General features: G+C 41.3%; 1 protein-coding gene across 1 annotated transcript in view; it reads right to left on the minus strand.

Annotated features, from left to right (window-relative positions):
• Positions 1-15,651, minus strand: part of LOC309805957 (uncharacterized protein) — a gene marked incomplete at its 5' end in the record, with an annotated part of 119,926 nt that overhangs the window by 52,375 nt on the left and 51,900 nt on the right. The gene's annotated exons all lie outside the window — the stretch shown is intronic.

A 15,651-nucleotide genomic window follows, 5' to 3' on the forward strand; every position in this document is an offset into this window, starting at 1 on the left:
ATAAAGCGGTCACAAATGCTGATCCTCTTGAAAAGAAACCCAAGAAGATGACTGTGGAAGCAGAGTTACAGGACATAAAGAAAATGCAGCAACGCAATCTAATGGACTGGAGTTTTACTGAACATTTTAAGTCAGAAGTTCTGCTTCAGGTTCTTCAAGAAGCCAATTAGCAATACAGGTGTATTGATTCTTATTACCACACCCAAGATAACTCTTTACTGTTGGTCGTTCATAATCCAATGAATTTGCAACATCTGCACTGTGAACATTGGAACATTGCTCTTCACTCTAATGTTGGATTCAGGAATTATTTGGAACTTGTTGCAAAATCCATTCAAGATTGGGTCATAAAAGAAGAAGCTGTATATCAGGAAGCTAAAATGGCTGAGGAAATCAGTAGGACCAAGAATGAGCTGGAAATAAAATCTTCTGCTGGTCCCAAAATTTCTTCTACTAGAAAAATTTATTCTATTAAAAAATCTAAAAATAAGTAACCAGTTGAACTTATACATAAGTCCAAAGACATTCTATTTATTAATTTAATCAAGACAGTGAACATTTCAGGATTAAAAAGAGTTGTCCACAAAATTTCTGTGACTCTTCACTTTCCCTAAAAAATAGAATAGCTGCATTCTAAATATGATGAAAATATTTGTTGTATGTTGATTGATACTTGTCTTATATTGACCATACTTCCTGCCAGATCTCAAAGATTCAATCTATTCAGATCCAGTGTGATGCTGAGAAATGCCAAATGTTTTTATTTTGCTGGGATTGACAGGTTCGCCTATCTAAGTTTTGTTGGCAATACGTGAGTTGGATTCAGAGTCAGTTTGTCTCCATAAGAATCATTATGGCTTCCAAAGTGAGATTAAAACAAGACCTTCCTTAGAAGAGTAAACAAAATAGTCCTGAGACTAACTGGGAGTTAGAATTTAAAAATGAAGGAAAAATGGATTATTGGGGGCCTGTGACATGGACTCGACAGGATGTTGGATCAACAGATATTTTCATTGTTGTTGCTGTCAATTTTCATGGCTTTGATGATGTCAGTCAGAGAGAAGAGGGTGAGAAAAAGATGAAGGATACTTGATAAATAAGTGAAATGTTGAGGTAATTCATCTGGAAAATAAAGATATTTCACTGGGTTCGTAAAAAAAAAAAAAGAAAAAAATGTTTCCCTTGTGATGAGAACTCTTAGGATTTACTCTCTTAACGAATTTTATATAGACATACAGCAGTGTTAATTATATTAATCACATAGTACATTACATCCCTAGTACTTATTTATCTTATAATTGGAAGTTTGTACCTTATTGACTATATTCCCTATACTGTACATTTTGGCCCCATGATTCATTTATTTTTAACTGGAAGTTTGCTCCTCTTAATTTCCCTCACCTATTTCACTCATCCCTCTCCCTCCCCTCTGGCAACCAACTCTCTTTTTGCAGATAACATGATTGTCTAGAGCTAATAAGTGAGTTTAGCAAGGTCATAGGATACAAGATAAACACACAAAAAAATCAATTACACATCTAAAAAAGAACATGCAAGAAACAAAATTAAAAACACAATACCATTTGTAATTGCCCCAAAGAAAATGAAATACTTAAGTATATACTTAAAACATATAGAGAATCTATATGCTGAAAATTACAAAATGCTGATGAAAGAAATCAAGGACCTAAACAAATGACATACCATGTTCATGAATTAGAAGATTCAGTATAGTATAGATGTCAGTTATACTCAAATTGACCTATAGATTTGATGCAATTCCTACTAAGATCCTAGCACATATTCCCGTAGACTTAGACAAGATTATTCTAAAATTTATATGGAAAAGCACACGCCTAGAATTGCTAAAGCAATCTTGACAAAGAAGAATAAAATACAAGGAATCACTCTATTCAATATTAAGGTATACCATATAGCTACAATAATCAAGACAATGTGGTATTGGTGGAGAGGTAGCCATATAGATCAGTGGAGCACAACAGAGAGCCCAGAAATAGACCCATACAAATATCTTTAACTGATTTCTGACTAGTTTGTTCTCTGTATCTGAGAGTCTGCTTCTTTTTGGTTACACTCACTAGTTTGTTGTATTTTTTAGATTCCACATATAAGTGATATAAATATCACTTTACACATATAAATATTATATGTGTAAATATAAGGTATTTGTCTCTGTCTGATTTATTTCACTTAGCATAATGCCCTCCAAGTCCATCCATGTTGCTGCAAATGGCAAAATGTCATTCTTTTTTATGGCTGAGTAGTATTCCATTGCATATATAAACCACATCTTATTTATCCAATCATCAGTTGATGGACACTTAGGTTGCTTCCATACCTTGGCAATTGTAAATAATGCTGCTATGAATATTAGAGTGCATGTATCTTTTCAAATTAGTGTTTCTGATTTATTTTGGATACATACCCAGGAGTTGAATTGCTGGATCAATATATATATTCTCATGGGGTAAAAACTGGGGTAAGAAACTCATATGGCACACCAGACTGCAGCTTATCACCCTACAGAGTCATTCTCTGAAATACTTAAGGGCAAGAAACAAGTGAATAGAAATTTATTTCCAGACATATTTCTTAAAGGCACCAACCTAGTTATTCCTCCCACTCTTCACCTCCACATTCAGGGTCAACATGTTTGGTTGGGCAAGACTATTCCCTACACCAATGCACTCAGCCAAGAGGTGGGATGAAATCTAGACTACGCTCTATTCCTCAAGCTGTGTACCCAGGTGTTGCCTCTTCCTGTAGGAGCTGCCTTTGTCTCATTTTCACACGGGTGTTGTTTGGGCTGGAGGAGATTGGGGTTACCAAATAAAGTTAGTTCCACCACCCAGTGTCCCTTAAATTGACCAAGTCTTCTCTAACGCTGCAAGTCAGCATCATGTCATCCCTTACCCAGACCACTGAGACAGCCTTCTATTTGCAATGCATACATACAAAATTATTTAGCACAACATACAAAATAGTTTGCAAAGTGGCCTCATCTCCCTTTGCTGTTCAACATGCAGCCTACGACCTAGTCACACAGGGCTATTTAACCATAATGAGCTCTTCCGTGCTTCAAGAAAATGGGGCAGAGGAAGCCCAGGGGAGATCTGGAGAATCTGAGGTCAAAGGGACCTGTGACCCAGTTCCTAGATAAAACCAAGGGAAGAGGCCTCAAGATGCCAGCATAAAAATGTATGTTCATGTATCTAAGCAGATAGGGCAGTAGACAGCCCTACAGGAGCAGCAGAATGTCTGAGAAGGTAACGGAAGTAGATGAGAAAGAGGCAGACTCGAAGAAACCTATGTACAGAAACAAGCAGATTTTTTTTTTCAGCAGTGACTTATGAGGGCCAATGTCCAAACAGCAGACAAACAAAACCATCTCAGCAGAAGACAGCAATGCAGAGCGCTAAATACAGAGGTCTCACTGCAATTAAACCCTAGAGCTCAGACCCAACCAGGGCAAAGGGGCAAGGGGGAACATTCCACCTAAAGGGGCACTAAAGTGACGAAGGTTAAGTTCTCATCACCAAATGAAATGGAGGTTTAATGTAGATATTGATTAAGTTATAGAAAAATAAAGTGGGAATTCTTGGACATCTGAGTTTGTGGGCTTAACTGAAAATCATTACTACGTAATTCCTAGAACTTTAATTAATGTGCCTGGTGCATAGCAGGTCCTCAATGAATGTTACTGAAAGAGTGAATAAATCTCATAATAATTATGTTAAGCCAGATCCAAGTTCTGAAATCCTGTTGTGGTTCATTTTCTCCGAATCCTCCAGTTTCCCACTAGGTGGCGTCCATTATCTGGAGTTCTTTCTTTCCTGGTTGCTACGGGGGTCTTTCTCCCCAGTAACCCACGGTTTCTTGTTTGCAGTTGGCCAATGTCTTTTACTTCACTAGACTTGTACATTTTCTTCTTCTGAAAAACTAGTGGGTTTTTTCCCTTTAATCTTTCCCAGGCTGCCTCTCTAACTGCTGAGGGGAAAGACTGAAGAATTTAGCTTCAGCTCGTTTAAATACCAGAGCAGATGCAGTAAACACATCCATTTCACTTTCTCAAAAATGTTCTTTGTACATAGATTTTGCAGTATTTTCTCCCTTCTGCATGTATTTATCAGGTTTGTCTCACTTTTAAGCTCCTCATCCTTATTTCTTCATCAGAAGTAATATTCTATTTTAACTTAATTTTTTTTTTAAGTTTTCTATTTAGAACTGTTTGAACTTTGCACAAGAACATAAGAAAACAGTTATGAGAAATTCCAAAGAAACTAGACAATCCTAATTAGAAAACAAGCTTCTTGAAATGTAATTAAAATTTTTTGAACATTATATTTTTACCCTCTGGAAAACAAAACTGAGAGAAAAATCTCAGTTACTTGAAGGGGAATAAATGAAGGACTAGAAAGATCGGTGAAAAATCTTGGAAAGAGTAGAGAGAAAAAAATAAAGCTTAAATATGTTGAATTCTTCTGGTCTGGACCCTGGTAGAACATACAGGTTATATCACTTAATTGTCAGTGAGCTTTGTGGAATCTTGTAGTTTCTGAGGATTCTTGTCCTCATTCTAATCTACACACTCTGCTGAGGCATCATCCCAGGTGATTTTTGTCACCCACAGATTCCAATGCCTGAAGGTCATTCCCTGCTGACTCGAGCCATCTCTCCATCCCAGAACTTACTCCCCAGAAACAGACAGCCTAGGACATCTCCATCTGGATCTCTCCCGTGGAACTAAATTCAACAGGCTCAAAGCTTGACTCCACCACCATCGCCCTCTGTAGTCCTGTCTGGGCAATGACATCACCATCCACGCAAGACAGAAACTTAGGAATTCCCCTCAAATCTTCCTTTTCCCCACCTCGTACCTAGTCAATCAGCCAGTTCCGTCATTTGTATCTACCCTACATCTCTTCTTTGCATCCTTTCTACTCTGTTCCTAATATCTTTCTCTTGGTTTAATATTCATCAACTCTCACTAGGAGTAATGCTGCAAGCTCTTACATTTCTCTGCCTCACCACCCTCCCACTCCTCATCCACTGTCCCCAGATTGGTCTTTCCAAAACATAAGTGTGATCATGCAGCTAACTCCTCTGCTTAAAACCCTGTTCTATCCCTAGAATAAAAGCCCAAAGCCCCAAGTCAGCCCTTGACCCCTATAATATCATCTACCACTGCTCCTGACCTGAACCTTGCATTCCAGACTTCAAAACAACTTACATTCACAAAGGGGTCCTACTCTTTCATGTCCTGTGCTTTTATTAATGCTCATGTTACATTCTTTCTCCAGAATGTCCTCTTTCCTTCTTCTCCCATATTTATTTAGAAAACTCCTGATCATTCTTCAACATCCCCTCAATTGATCATTTCTTTCTCTGTTCCGTCGTGGTATCTGGCATATAAATCTACTACAGTGTCATTATATTATAATGTCAATACTGTGAGTTCCCTGATAGGAGGGACTGCTCCTTTAGTGACAAGCACTGTGCCTGGTCCTACTCAGAATATCTCAAACAATGAAAGAATGAGGAGGCAGGATATTAATGATCATAATTTACTGACTGTTTAATGAGACAAGCACTGTGCTCAAACTTTATAAACATTATCTCATTTAATTCTACAGCCCGATGAGGTAAGTTCGATAATTATTCTATTTTGCTGATGATAAGTTTTAGGAAGTTAAAAAATATATGCAAAATCAATATATGCAAAGGAAGGGCTCAGATTCTTTGTTTTGTTTCCTGACCAGAGCTCAAACTCTTAACCTCAAATGTAGGCCTCTTCCCCAAGGACTGAACACAGGAAATACTATTCTGACTGTCAAAAATGTTTTTAAAGTCATGGATTATGCAAGCTAGTCACTTGAGAGTTTTATACTGATTCCAAGAAAAAAGTAAGAGTGACTCTCAAGAATGGTTTGTGAACATTTCATGAGGGAAGTCTTACGAATGCCCTTGGGCATTACCAGGAAGAAGGATGGTTTCTCTAAGAACAAGTAATCCCAAAGCAACTTCCTTCCCTTCTGAAAGACAGGATTACTTGACAGGAAAACCAGGGAACTAGAGTCGGTGTGTGGGGGGGTATGACTCCCCAGCATCCTCCTCAGCCCTGTCCCACTGCATAGCAGTCATGCCATTTTGGGTGTTGACCGAAGCTTCAGGGATAAGCACTATTAGGTCTAAACCAGTGTTTCTCTAAGCCCTGGTGTGTAGGACCACCATCTGCAGTGCTTGACAAAAATTAATTTCCCATTTCCATGCCTAGAGATTCTGAATCAGTAGGTTTGGTGCCAAGGAATCTGCCCCCAGTGGAATCTGATAGACCACAGCCACACTTCAGAAACATGTGCGCAAACCAACCATGAGTGCCCATCCTTTTGCCAATGGGTTAAGACAATCAGAGTCAGGTTTTATCCTGCTAATGGTCACCGGTCTACGTGTAGGGGCTAGGGTGACCAGCTGTCCCTGCTAGCCCAGGATTTTCCTGGTTTTAGCACCAAAAGTCCCATATCCTGGGACTTTTTTTATTCTATCCCTAGAATAAAAGGCCAAAGCCTCACTCCCAAGCACATCAGGATTGCTGGTCACTCTAAAGGTCATGTAGGAGGTTGTCCTAGTCAAACTGAAAGAACAGTCCTCTATTCACACTTTCTCCCCTTTCCACCCTCCCTCTGGACACAAACAAGGAAGCACACTCTCCCCACTGCTGTTGGCAGTCAGCGTATATCCACAAAGGAAACTGGCCTGAGGACAACACATGGGAGAAGGTAAACTACAAACAGCAGAACAGTCTCAGCCCTGGTTGTGCTGTGTCTGGAGTCTTCCCTACCTCTGTGCACTAATAAATGTTCTTATTGTTTATTCCAGGCTGATTCAGAGTTTCACCCTTGCAGGCAAAAACATCCTAACCGATGCAGTTTGGCAAATTATGATGTTAGGAAGAAATATGACCAAGTCCCTTTTAGACAAAATGAAGATGTGAACTAAAAAACAACACATAGGGTAAATCTGTCACTTTTGAATGTGCATAAGGAATTCCTCTGGGTTCTGTCTTATTGAAAGTTATAGGGGAAATGTGTGAAAACCTGAATCAGTATGTAAAATATTCTCTGAAAGTTGATACCATGGCCTAAATCTAACAAGATTAAATTTAATAGCCATAATTGTAAAGCCCTACTTTTAAGCCCAAAACGGTAATTAATTTCACAAGTACAACATGGCAGAAACATGACTTAGGAGCAGCACGTGTGAAAGATTTAGGGATTCTGGTCGACTGTAAGCTCAATATAAGCCCAAGGTGTGATGTGTTTGCCAAAAATGCTAATTCGATTGTAGCCTGCCTTACTGGAAGTGTAACAAAGATTTCCCTCAGGCCACACCAGCCTCAATAACTTTTTATAGAACAGGGCTTTTCTGCTTCTCCAACCACCTGTGTTCTCCTGCTCGGCCCATGGGAATTCTAGATGCCCTCCCCCCACCAAGTCTTTCTGGGAAGATTTTAGAATCTTATTGTAAACTTGTCCCTCTACTTTCTTTTTGGACAGCCTGGATTAATCTGGCTGTCTGCTTTTTACATTCTCATGTTTAAGCTACTAAACGCTGAAGAAAATCAGATATATGACAGCACTACGAACTCTTCTCACTATCCCCAGCCAGGCCCTCTGCACTGTTCAGCAATCTTTCATGAGCCCAAGACAGAGCTGTGTCCTATTCCCCATTAATTTTCCCTCCTCTCCTCAAGATCCACACTTCACCTCTCCCAGGGATGGCCTAGCCTCTCTCTTCATGAAAACGTAACCTGCATTAAGATAGCCCTTGCTTTCATCGGCTCCCTCAGGACTTCAGCCCCATGATTTCCTGGACAACCCCATGGAGTGTCCACCCCAAACTGAGAGATACAGAGACCTGTAGAGGCCAATAAGCATCTCAAACTGGCATCTTCTGAGCATCTCCATGTGTTCCACGAACCCCTTTGGTCCCAAGGCTTCTGCCATTGCAGGGCCAGGAACCAAAGTGCCGGCAGGGGTCCTCTAGGTGCCAAGTAAGGCTGTGTCCAACTAACACTGTCAGCTGGTGCCAGCTGGCCTCCCCACATCTCAAGAAAAAGAGCTCCTTCAGCTTGCTGCTAAAAAACAGAGGAGCTGGAAGTGAATGCCTTTTCTCTTTTCCCATTCCCACCTTCACTCTCCCCTCCCTCACACCCACCAGGGGCAAATAAAACTTCTTCTTCATCATTTCACCAAATAAAAAACTCTTCTGGAAACTGACTCATATAACTGACTGCTCCAGAGTCTGTTCCCGAATTTACCCATTGTTCCTAGGCGTGCCTCAACCCAGCCATGAACACAACCCAGGCCCAAGATGAATCCCCTGCCCTGGACAACTAGAGGCCAGTGAACAGGAAGTCAAGTTCCTGACTGCACCTTGGAGCCTCCCACCTCAGCAGATAGGGCTCTCCCTGGCTTCACCATTGCTCTGTGTGCGACACCTCTCACCTCTTCAGAGCTTGTTTCTCTCCAGAATCTTCATCTTCTCTCTCTGGACTTTTTCTTTTTTGTGTATCTAGACATCCTCAAGTCTTTCCAACCCCTCCAGAAATAATAAAACAAGAAATTAAAAAAAAAATCTCTTGACTCAGTAGCACAAATAAAAATGTGCCCTGGAGTAGAATCTAATATGAATCCTCCTCCATAAATGAGCTCACATCTTTCTTTCTTCTTTGAGTATTGCTAGTGGGATTGGCTAAGTAGGGACAGCCTTTCGATGGAGGGGGTGTTGGGGGAAGGACAGAGGGCTCGATGTGAGGAGTACAGTGAAGTGAACAGAGAGAGAGGCCCAGGGTATGTTTTCCTGCTTCTCCTCCTTCTTCAATGCTGGAGTTGGGTCACAGAAGAAGAGAACGTAAGCTCAGTCTCCGGAGCCTGAGTGCCCCCAGGCAGGTGGGCGCTGAGCGATCCCAGCTTGGCCAGCCCCTTCTGTCTGTTCCTGTGGTGGCTCAGCACTGACACATCTTTGTTCCCTTTAGTTCCTGCTCCTGGGCCTCCACAGAAGGCCACCCTCACCCCAGAAAGGACCCTGATTCACAGCCTCTCTGCCATCAGCTTAGTTTTTCCAGTGTCACTATGTTGTAGCCCCCATTAGCTTGTGCCCAGTTTTCCAATGCCCCCCATCCCTTATCTCCTCAACCAATTTTGTGTTCCACCGCTGCCCCAATCTATGGAAACCTTTCTCACTGAGGTCCCTGATGACCACCTTGTTGCCTAATTCAGTTAATGTTGTCTGGGGCCTTTATTCTTGAATTCTCTACAATATTCAATGCTGGCTTTATTTATCTTGAAACTTTTCTTCCTTGGCTCCCATGAAATCACTTGCTTTAGTCCCTCTTTCTACCTCCCAGGTCATTTAATCTTAGACTCCTGAGTTTCCATCTCTTATTTCCGTATTAGTGTTTCCAAAGACTCTGGTCTTTTCCCTCTATCCTACTCTCTTACTCCCGATCCTTGAGTGATTGTACCTAACCCCATGGTCTCAACCACCACCTACAGACCACCAACTTCCAAAGCTACATCTTTTATCAATCTCTCATCTGAGCTACTAAGCCATTTCCCCCCTAAATATATGTTAGAGGCTTCAAATTGAACCCCAAATCATGCTCCCTCCACCCCAGCCCTAGGCCTTCTCCTCCTGTGATCTGAACCTGTGTTAATGATACTGTGCTCAAGACCTGGGTGTCTTCTGGAACTCCTCTGTTTCTGCCACTCACCCACATTTCTTCTGTGGGTTAAAACCTCATGTCTTCTCTAAAGGTTCAAGTTCCACTGACTGAGTTTAATGCCTTTATCACTGTCTAGATGATGGTGACATACTCCTAAAGTGTCTCCTTACCTCTATCTAATGCCCTACCCTCTCCCCACTACCTGGCTATTCTCACTATTACCAGATAACATTTTTTCTAATGATATGATCATCTCATTCCCTTGCTTCAAGTCCTTTAGTAGTGGCTTCTCACAGACTTCAAGACAAATGCCAAATCCTTTATCATGAACTGTAAGGCTATTATCATCTGCTCTTGCTTCCCTTTCCAGCCTATTTATTTATCAGCACTCTCCAACTCGGTCCTCATGCTATAGCAAAAAGAAGCTACAGTTCTCAGTACCATGAGAATAATCTAGTACCATGAATGAATAAATAAGTCATTGAATTGGAGAAAAGGCCTTCTTTGCCTTAAAAAACATCAGCTTAACCCCAAACATCCTTGTTAATTGCATACCTGTATGTTTCTCCCAACACTAGATTGTGTGGTCACTAAAGGCAGTAGTGGGTTTTTTTTTTTTTTAATATTTCTCTCTCTCATGCATAGCCTGGCCTGTTGTACTGTTCAATAAGTGGATGGAAGCAAAAACAAAAGAGAGAGAAAAGGGGAAAAAATGAGAGAGAGAAATAGAAAAGGTGGAAGTGCAAGAGAAATAAAAAAGAGAAAAAGGAAGTGAAAAAGAGAAGAAAGGAAGGGAGGAAGGGGAAAAGGGAGGAAAGAAGGAAGGATGGGAACGAAAGAAGGAAGGAAGGAAGGAAAGAAGGTAGGGAGGGAGGGAGGAAGGAAAGACAGGCTGTCCTTAAATAAGGGCACTATTTTACAATTGCTTTCAAATCATATTCTGGTCTTGGCCTGACTCTGTCTGTTTTACAAACACACGAAGCCCCTAAAGCTTACCATATAATTTTTTAAGTCACGCAACCTTATAAAAGAATTTCTGTTTGAGAGACAGAAAGAATACTTTGCCTTAAGCATCTCAGAATCTTTTTGGAAAGTAAGCATCTAAGCATTTGCAGACAGCAGGGGATTTTTTGAAGAAAAGGAGAAAAGGAATTGAGCAGCATTATTAGCTTTGTGTCTCATTAATATTTAAACCAGGTATATCTTTAGCAAACAGGAGAGAGAATATTAAAGTTCCCCCTGTCTTCTAATTGACTATTCTAAGTACCCTAGACTCCCAATCTAGGCAGAATGAGGAGCCTGGAGTAAGAACTCCTGCAAGATTAAATAAGGTTAGATTCCCTTCTTCCTGGTTCCTTATCTATAACTCACACCATGTAAGAGCCCTTTCCTTTTGTCTCAGGAGCTTCACCTTTCCTCCAGCTGATATGTGGGGCATAGGGCATCCTGGATAATGGGGAAGGGATTTGAGCGCCAAAGTGTCCCGGGAAAATCCCCCATTGCTAAAAGCCCTGTCATTAGGTGTCACCAGCTCATATAAAGATAAGAGGAACTTCCCAGGAGAAATTCCATGGACTAAGGTGAAAATCCTTGGGATCAAGATAATGTGTTCTCTCTCCCAAGAGCACTCATGTAATTTGGGAGCTCATAAGCTGACGTTGGGAGGAAAAATATTACATTTTTGACCTCTAAAGGCCTTGGCCAGAAATGTATACTTTCAAGAGGTTTGATTTGTTCATTGCTTATCTCTTGTTTATGAGGAAGAAATAGAGCTGAACTCTCACAAATGGCTCAGTGAACTACAATCAATGTGACAAAACATGGCTGCAAATGGCATAAAGCGAATGACTCAAGTCAAGGAGGGGAATGGTTGGCAGGAGCCAGGGTGTCTTCACTGGGATGGAGATGACTTTAGACTTGACTCTGTAGGCAGTGAGAAACTACTCATTGCCGAGATTTTAAGCTCAAAAGTGAAAGAGATCTAATTTTAGGAAGGGGATTCTGGCAGCAAGTAGAAGAAAGAGAATGAAGACCAGGAGATCAGTTAGGAGGTTTGGGCAATAATCCAGAGTAGGTATAATAGAGTCCAAATTTAAGCAGCAAAAATGAAGAGTGGTGGTGAAAATCTGAATGAGAGAAAGGGGGAAATTAAGTAAGAGAAATAGTAATGGTAGTAGGAGACCTTTTCCCCTACTTCACCTGACTCCAACCAAGTTGTCTAATTTCATTAGCTGCTCCCCAACATTACAAGCATGCAGGGGAGCACATCTTTTCTACTCTCTACAAATCTCTGCATCTAAAGCAGAACTTCTCACCAGCACTGCCCATTAGCAGCATCTTTCAAACCTTTTAACATTAATGATTCCTGGGCACTGTGCCACTTTCTCTCCTTGTTGCCAGTTCGGTTGGGTACACTTGATCAGCAAAATCACTGCTTTAAAATGAAATCACATCAACAAATACGTGCTCCAGACATTAAAAAGATGAATACTCCTTAACTCTTCAGGAGCCTTGTCACACCATGCCTTTTTTAATTGTCCCAATACAAAAATAAGCAACATATTTGCCTGTTCAAATATTTGAAATGCACGTCCTGTTCTGTGGTTATTTACAGTGTTCCGTTGACTGCTTATGACACATTTTCTTTTGGATATAATTGAAATAAGAATCAGTGAAGAATAATGAAAAACAGAAACTTGCCAGATTACTAAAATGATTTCATATAAAATAACACACTTATTCAGTTACTCTCCCACCTGATGCCGGTCAGAATTACATCTGGTGAGTGTTAAACTCTGGGGCCTGTCTCTAGAGATTCTTATCCAAAAGGATTAGAGAAGGAGCCAGAAACTGAATTGTATTTAGTTTCCCCAGGTACTTCTGATGTGGGTGGCCCATAGACCATGCTTTGGGAAACATGCACTCTCTGTTTTGTACTTGGTTCATAGTGTATCAGTAAAAGGGGTCCAACTTTTGCTTCATCTACAAAGATTTTTGACTCCTCCCTCACTGAATCCAGGTGTCATTAGTTTGGAAATCAGGCTCATCAAAACCATAAAGAGACTGATGTCAGTCAGCACCATGGTGGCATGAAAAGCTCCTTTTATCCCTCTCCTCTTCAATCTACAACATGTGAAGGATCCAGAATTCAACAGAGATTCCTCTGCCCAGCCCACCAGGACACCAGAGAGATCCACACATCTGTACACCTGAAGGTGGGTGGACTGAAATGCACGGACGAGGCAGACTGGGGAAGCACTGCAGGCAGTGCCCAGAAGCCCAGCCTCCTGACTGCAGTGGCTGAGCTGCAGCCCCAGAGAATCCAGTAGCAGGAGAGGAAGGCACATGCTACTCCAGCCTCCTGGCTACATCAGAACCTGTGAGCACAGTGAGCTGGGCAGTGCAAGCAGCAGGGCCCATGACCCTGGTTCCTCCAGCTGGGGTACAACTCTCAACTCCAGTACCCCACCACCACCACTGCTGGCAGCACCCACAAACCCAACAACCCCAGATGCGGTAGAGGTACTGGTGACCCTGACTCTTCCCCCACCCTTCCCCTCCTCTTGCCATGACATCAATGCCCTCAATCTAGGTGACCCTGGGTGCAGTGGAAGCTCCCGCCATCCCAGTGTCCCCAGCTGCAAAGCCAGCAACAGTAGTGACACTAGCAGCTGCAAGGCTCCAGTGACCCAGAGGTACAGGCGATGATAATGATGACACCAGTGACACCTCTGGCAGAGGCAGTGGAAAGTGCCAGTTCTCTAATATAGCCAGAGGCAGTTCAGGTAAGAGAAATCAAAACCTTGTGCTATAATGCCACCTGCTGAAAATCAAAAGAAACATTTTAATTACCAACCAGTTGAGTTGTTAGAATCAAAATTTTAAAAGCTTTATCTAAATAAGAAAGGTGTTTGCTGTTTCAAATGTACCAATTGAGGAACAACTCATCAAGCACCATGAAAAACCATGGTAACACAGTTATCACAAAAAGAAAATGACAATTCTCCAGAAATCAAACTTAAAGTCACAGAATACTTCAATCTGACTGAAAGAAAATTCAAAATAGCTGTCATGAAGAAACTCAGTGAGCTACAAGAAAACTAAGGAAGGCAGTTCAGTGAGCCCAGGAGTAAAATTAATGCACAGAAGGAACACTTTACCGGAATGAACTCTTAAAAAAAAAAACACCAGAATTTCTGGAGCAGAAGAACCCAATAAATGAGATGAAGAATGCATTAGAAAGCATTGGAGAGAGGACCTTCAAGATGGTGGATGAGTAAGACATGGAGATCACCTTCCTCCCCACAAATACATCAAAAATACATCTACATGTGGAACAGCTCCTACAGGATACCTACTGGATGCTGGCAGAAGACCTCAGATTTCCCAAAAGGCAAGAAATTCCCCAGGTACTGGTCCATGTGGCTGACAGGGTCTTGGTGCTCTGGCCAGGTGTCAGGCCTGAGCCTCTGAGGAGGGAGAGCCGAGTTCAGGACATTGGTCCACCAGAGACCTCCCAGCCCCTTGTAATATCAGTTGGTGAGAGCCCTACCAGAGATCTCCGTCTCAACGCTAAGACCCAGCTCCACTCAACATCCAACAAGCTCCAGTACTGGACACCCCATGCCAAACAACCAGCAAGACAGGAACACAACCCCACCCATTAGCAGAGAGGCTGCCTAAAATCATAATAAGATCATAGACACCCCAAAACCCACCACCAGATGCGGTCCTGCCCACCAGTAAGACAAGAACCAGCCTCATCCATCAGAACACAGGCAAGGGAGGGTGGGAGGGGGAAGCAAGATGGAGGAAATATGGGGATATATGTATACATATAGCTGATTAACTTTGTTATAAAGCAGAAACTAACACACCATTGTAAAGCAACTATACTCTAATAAAGATATTAAAAAAAAAAAAAAGAACAGAGGCAAGAGTCCCCTCCACCAGGAAGCCTACACAAGCCACTGAACCAACCTTACCCAATGGGGGCAGACAGCAAAAACAACAGAACTATGAACTTGCAGCCTCTGAAAAGGAGACCCCAAACACAGTAAGTTAACGAAAATGAGAAGACAGAGAAATACACAGCAGATGAAGGAGCAAGGTAAAAATCCAACAGACCAAACAGATGAAGAGGAAATAGGCAGACTACATGAAAAAGAATTCAGAGTAATGACAGTAAAGATGATACAAAATTTTGGAAATAGAATGGATAAAATACAAGAAACATTTAACAAGGACCTAGAAGAACTAAAGAGCAGACAAACAATGATGAACAACACAATAAATGAAATTAAAAATTCTCTACAAGGAATCAATAGCAGAATAGCTGAGGCAGAAGAACGGATAAGTGACCTGGAAGATAAAATAGTGGAAATAACAACCGCAGAGGAGAATAAAGAAAAAAGAATGAAAAGAACTGAGGACAGTCTCAGAGACTTCTGGGACAACATTAAATGCACCAACATTTGAACTATAGGAATCCCAGAAAAAGAAGAGAAAAAGAAAGGGACTGAGAAAATATTGGAGGAAATTATATTTGAAAATTTCCCTAATATGGGAAAGGAAATAGTCAATTAAGCCCAGGAAGCACATAATAGGAACATACATATTGATAATTACCTTAAATGTAAATGGATTAAATGGTCCAACCAAAAGACATAGACTAGCTGAATGGATACAAAAACAAGACCCATATACATGCTGTCTACAAGACAGCCACTTCAGACCTAGGGACATATACAGACTGAAAGTGAGGGGAGGAAACAGATATTCCATGCATATGGAAACCAAAAGAAAGCTGGAGTAGCAATTCTCATATCACACAAAGTAGACTTTAAAATAAAGACTATTACAAGAGAAAAAGAAGGACACCACATAATGATCAAGGGATCAGTCCA

Source organism: Mesoplodon mirus (assembly GCF_964341445.2).
Source record: "Mesoplodon mirus genome assembly, chromosome: 6".
NCBI classification, from domain to species: domain Eukaryota; kingdom Metazoa; phylum Chordata; class Mammalia; order Artiodactyla; family Ziphiidae; genus Mesoplodon; species Mesoplodon mirus.